Source organism: Montipora foliosa, chromosome 3, assembly GCF_036669935.1.
Source record: "Montipora foliosa isolate CH-2021 chromosome 3, ASM3666993v2, whole genome shotgun sequence".
In the NCBI taxonomy this organism is placed as follows: Eukaryota; Metazoa; Cnidaria; class Anthozoa; order Scleractinia; family Acroporidae; genus Montipora; species Montipora foliosa.
Genome location: NC_090871.1, coordinates 39,987,246 through 39,993,392, shown reverse-complemented (window position 1 = coordinate 39,993,392; position 6,147 = coordinate 39,987,246).

Genomic DNA, 6,147 nt, shown 5'->3' with positions numbered 1-6,147 from the left:
TTCTTCGACCAAATCAAGACTAAAAACTTTGACGAACAAATGTAAGCGAGGCAAAAGGGCAGTAATCCTGCAGCCTTCCAGAGCGGCCTCACCATTGCTTGCCTACGTACCTTTTTGGTTCCGATTGGCTGGTTAGTTATGTCACGCCAGAACCGACGTTGGTAGCGAAATATTTGACAAAAGTTGCGACAGATAGACCTGAGTGAGGAATTTACCGTATTTTCTAAATTGTTTTTCTTGTGGCGTGCTATCGTAAGAGTTATTTTCATTGAAGTGTGAATCAAAAAGTGGGACGTAGTCAGTTTATGTTTCTATGATCATGGTGAGTGTATCAAGTGTTTTAATCAAATAGTCCAAGTGGGAGATTCATAGAGGAGGCAAGTCAAAACATCGAGCAAGGTGATTTTCCTTTGTCAAGCAATTCTGTACCTCGAGCGAGAGTTTTCTTTCCAGCACGAGTTTCACCCACGTGGCACAGTGGCCATGTTGGATGCAGGTTTACTGTTCGTCACATGCAAACCAGCAATTCATTGACAAAGTGAATGCTGATATAAAATATTTGAATAGCATCGGTCTATTTTTCTTGTGACAAGTTTGATTGGAAAGTAAGCAATCACGTTTCAAAGTTTCCTTTATCAACATCAACTTTAACTTCAACTTTTTTAAAATAAAAACCTTTCATGAATTACAAAATATTTAAAGGTGGACTAGGCCGCAAGTAGCTTAATTAAGAAGTAAACCAGTGGTTATTACCATTATTAATATTCGTTCTTAAAAAGTAAAATAGACATAATTATCAGTACACTCAACAAATATTAAAACATTGAATGCAAAATGAAAATCCTTTTACAAAACACCTTTCAGTAGCATAAATTCAATTTTTTTTGGCAGGAAAAGTATTCCAAGTAGATATCGCGAGGAAAAGTCAATGTTGGAACTGTGGTCATTCATATTCTAATGCTTGGAAATCAAAGCATTGCCAGAAATGTGCTGATGAAATTGGAGGCTCATATGTATACGTACCCAAGCCCAAAAAGCAAAAATTACATGTACCATCTGAGAAGTGTGTTGTTGTTGTGGACTCAGAAGATCTGAAGATCTTCTCTGTTGAATTAACGTATAGACACAATAGAGTGCTTGTTGTGCAAGCAGAAGGCAATTTTGTCTGCCATTCTGACAAGTGCGAAGAAATGTGGGTAGTTCACGTGCCAAGTGATGTGTCTTTTGCATGCAATCACACAAAATTGGTCACATCATATTGCCATCCCACTTCAGCCAAAAACCTCACAGAAGAGGATATAATTAATTACAAATGTGATAACAGAACTCGTACCATGTTGTGCAGATTTCTGGCAACTGCTATGCAGTGTTTCATGGGGGTTGCCAGGGGCCATCAAACCCCACTGGATATTGTCATATCCTAAAGGACTCTGATGGACAATGGTTCTGTACCAACAAGAGCTGTGGAAAGAAAAGCGGTAACAGCAAGCAGTTAAAGGTTCGCCATATTTTTGCACACCTTCACATATTGTTGTTTCTTCTAAGACTGTCCTTGATTCCCCCTGACACTACATCAACAAGCAATTTACCTCCAGCCGTGAGCTCTACACCAGATATTGAGCAAGAGTTCCTGGTTGTCAGCAGGAGCTCAACAATTGCTTTTCCCCCTGACACTACATCAACAAGCAATTTACCTCCAGCCGTGAGCTCTACACCAGATATTGAGCAAGAGTTCCTGGTTGTCAGCAGGAGCTCAACAATTGCTTTCAGACATAAGCTGTTTTGTGCCATCTCAAAGTACCTGTGATCTTTGTGCAAGTCCCCTCTCAGCCAGAAGAGGACATCCTGGGCAAGGACCTGATGATGTGTCTTGCCTCCTGACTCCCTGGATTTTCAGTTCAGTCAAAATTCAAGTCAAAGTGTGCACAAATAAGGAATGCAAAGCTATGCATCAAGTGTGGCCCATTAACCAACGTATAATAATAATAATAATAATAATAATAATCATAATCATAATCATAATCGTAATCATAATAACAGTTATTATTATTATCATCACACACATAATGTTGAATTAATCAGTTACATAGGCATACTAGCTAGTAAATATGAGAGCTCTTAACAGGGGTTGGATTGCTTTACCAGTGAAGTACTGTACTCATCTTGATTTACTCTTAATCCTTTGCTAAACAAGGAGAACCAAGCAAGGACTATAAAAAGGCAAATGAATTAATGGTTTCTGCTTAATGACTTCCTTGAGACTATTCTATTGTCAAGTGACATAAAACAAATTAACATGTGTAAATTTCAAGGACATACCATAGCAATGATATTGATAATTATATTGTCAATTCTTACATTCAGTATTGTCTTTCACTGGTACAGTGGCCTTGCCTACTTGAATTGTACTTCAAAAAAATATTGTTGATTAACGTTAATGATATATTTTTTTAATTTGTATTGTGAAATGTTTTGCTTTAAATTTAAAATATTTTTTATTCACATGCTTTTGAAAGGACTTTTCAACAGTTGTGACAAAGTCATTCTGGCAATTGAGATCCTTGAACAGTGGAGAGAGTTGTTTAGGCGTGGAGTTCCATTAAACATTGCCATTGATAGTAGCCTCTGTGTATGGACAAGTTGCAGAAAGGTGTGTACCAATTACTCATGCATCGTTTCAGTTTCCAGATTATTATTATTATTATTATTAGTATTATTATTAGTCGTCGTCGTCGTCGCCGTCGCCGTCGCCGTCGCCGTCGCCGCCGCCGCCGCCGCCGCCGCCGCCGTCGTCTACAAAAGTTGAACGAGACTTACCGGAAGTTGAAGTTCGACTGGGATTCCACCTTTGTCACCATACACAGAGGGATTACATGAGATTACAGTCTTTAAAGCACTAGCCATGTGCATCGTAAGAAGGAAGTAACAGGGGGGGTCCAAGGGTGGGCATGTAATCCCTCTGTGTATGGTGATAAAGGTGGAATCCCAGTCGAACTTCAACTTCCGGTAAGTCTCGTTCAACTTTTGTATTCCACCTTGTCACCCACAGAGGGATCACATGAGACTTTAAAGACAGATGCACAGGCTAGTAGTAAGTTATTTCACACAAGTGAACACATTACTGTAAAACTTTATTGGCAAACGTGTCTTCCACAATCTTTTTGTCATAGAATTTAGCAAAGGTGGATTCTGACTTCCATCCAGCCTTGTCAAGAATATCTGCTAATGGAACATCACTCAGCTTTGCCTTAGAAGTAGAAGCTGACCTTGTGCTATGAGGCTTGAAAATGTTTACATCAATGCCTGAACTTTGTAATACAAACTTAACCCAACGACTGATCGTGTCTCTAGACACTGGACCATACGGTTTGACATAACTTAGCAACAATTGACTACATGAACGAGTCTCCCTTGCAAACTTTGTCCTAGTCAAATACTCCTTGAGAGTGGTCACAACACAAATTCGTGGATCTGTGAATGATTTAAGTTCAATCACCATACCCTTGGACCCTGGTTTGGACTGTTTAACATGCTCTTGAAGTCTGAATACTATAGAGGAGCCAGAATCTATCATGCTGTCCACATTGAGAAAGAGAAGGGATTGTCCGCTTTGAGCAGTGACTAGAGCTAATAACATTGTGAGCTTCAACGATAAACTCTTGAGAGAAATCTCATTCACAGGGGACAAAGTCTTTAAGTAATTAGGAACTTGGTGTACATCCCAAACTGCTGTATAACGAGGCATCGCTGGGCGAGATTCAAATACTCCCTTTAGAAACCTAATAACTAAAAGATGTTGCCCAACTGGGATACCATCTATTGAGGGCAGTATCGAAGAAAGTGCTGAGCGAGCAGTGTGAGGGCTACTATAACTAAGACCATTGTTAAATAAAGTCAGTAGAAATTCGATGACTTGGGCTAAAGAGGGACGAACTGTACTTAATCTGTTCTCTATGACAGAAGTCAAGCCATTTTTTATAATAGGATTGGTACTGTTTAGATGTGCCTTTCCTCCACGACTTGAGGATAATCTTGGTAGCTTCTGCAGAAATGCCTTGCTCCGTAAAGGATTCCACGATAACTTGCATGCAATTAGTTTCAGTTTGCCCTCCATGGGATGTGGTTGACTGGGCTTGCTTGGAAGATACAATGTCCCTCTTGTCAGTGGTAACAGTCTGGGCGTCTCAACTAAAAGACTCATCAGCTTCGGATACCAGGACTGGGTTGGCCAGACTGGAACAATGATGATCCCTTCCGCTTCCTCCATTTCGATTTTCGTTAAACAACGAAGTATCAGGCTAAAAGGGGGGAAAGCATAAAATTGTTCTTGAGACCAAGAGCAAGAGGAAGCCCCACAAATTGTGCCTCAGGGTCTGGCCTCCATGACACGTAACGGGGAACGTTTCTGTTAATTCTAGATGCAAAAAGATCAATGGATGGCATGCCATAGGTTTCAACAATGCTGTGAAAAATATTTTCCTTGAGAGACCACTCTGTGTTATCATTAAATGTTCTAGATTCCCTATCAGCCTCAACATTTTCTTTACCTGGTAACGAGATTGCTGTCACCCAGATATTTCTTTGGATACACCAGGTCCAAATTTCACGTGCAATCTTATTACATTCCAAAGAATGAGTGCCACCCATGGCATTTATGTAAGAGACCGCAGTGGTATTATCTATGTGGAGGTTAATATGACAATTTTTCATCGAGTGTCAGAATGATTTCAAAGCAAAAAAAGCAGCAAGTGTTTCTAACTCATTGATGTGACAGTTAGACTCAGTTACAGTCCAGCGACCTCCTGCCTTATTTCCCTTGCACACTGACCCCCCACCCTTTTTTTGAGGCATCAGAATACAGGGAGAGGAATGGATCCCCATGGGATATCCACTTAAATGAGCTCTCAACATTTTTGATCCACCATTTGAGGTCTATAACTGAGGTATCTGACAATATCATTACTGAGTTGTAGTTTCCCCTACTTTCTTTCAGAGCTTTGATTTTGTCTATTTCTAAACTTCTATAGAAAAGCTGTGCATATTCAACACCAGGGAACATAGAAACCATTAAGCCTATCACTTCTGAGACATTATGAACTGAAACATCAGTTTTTGTAAATAGAGCCGAACATTTCTGTTTCAGTTTTCCAGCTTTCTCTGGTGTTGGTCTCACTGTCATCGTGAGTGAGTTTAAGATAAAGCCCAAAAATGTTAACTCATGGCTGGGTGCAAGAATTGATTTCTCTTGATTTAGAAGAAAACCCACTTTGGTGAAAAGGTGGACAGTGTCCTGAACATTATTAGTGCATTCATCAAAAGAGGGCCCTTGCAAGTATGAATCATCAATGTAGCCCACATTTGTGTGTCCCATTTGCCTTAAGGTGGAGTAGACAGGCTTAAGCAATTTAGTAAAAAGTCGGGGAGCAGGAGCAAGACCATTAGGGAGGCAAGTAAACTGAAATAATTCCCCCTGCCAGGAGAACTTCAAATATTTTTGGCATTTCTCATTGATTGGAACCGAATAATATGCATCTTGCAAGTCTACAGATGCCATATAACATCCAGGTGTCATAAGCAAAATTGCTGAGGTTAAGCTTTCCATTTTAAAATGATGGTTGCTAATATATTGATTTAAGTTCTTCAAATTGAGAATGAGCCTATACCCTCCAGTCTTCTTTTTACAAAGAAATATAGTAGAGAGAAATTCTCCATGACAGTGCTGTGATTTCACAATGACCACCTTTGTCAGAAGTTTGTCTAATTCTGAACTGATAATCTGTGATTCTTCAGAATTAAAAGCGATTTCCTTTGGGGGAAGCATTTGCACAGCAGGGCAGTCAACAAAATCAACATTAAAACCCTTGAGGGTTTTGAGAATCTGCGGATCGGAAGTCAATTCTCTCCATTCAGGGAAATATAATTTCAATCTACCTGCCGTTTGTACTGGTTCTACAAGACACAACTTTTGACTTACCTCAGGTAAGTCTTCAGAAGCTTTGTTTACTTGCTTTGACCCTTCGACTTGGGATACTTGTCTGAATTCTGAGTGGCTGGACCGCGACTTGCGGTCTGTCGCCAGCCTAAAAAATGCTTCTGACTTCCTCTTGCTCGAAAAAATTTTCCTCTGGCACCAGACGATTGGCTTTT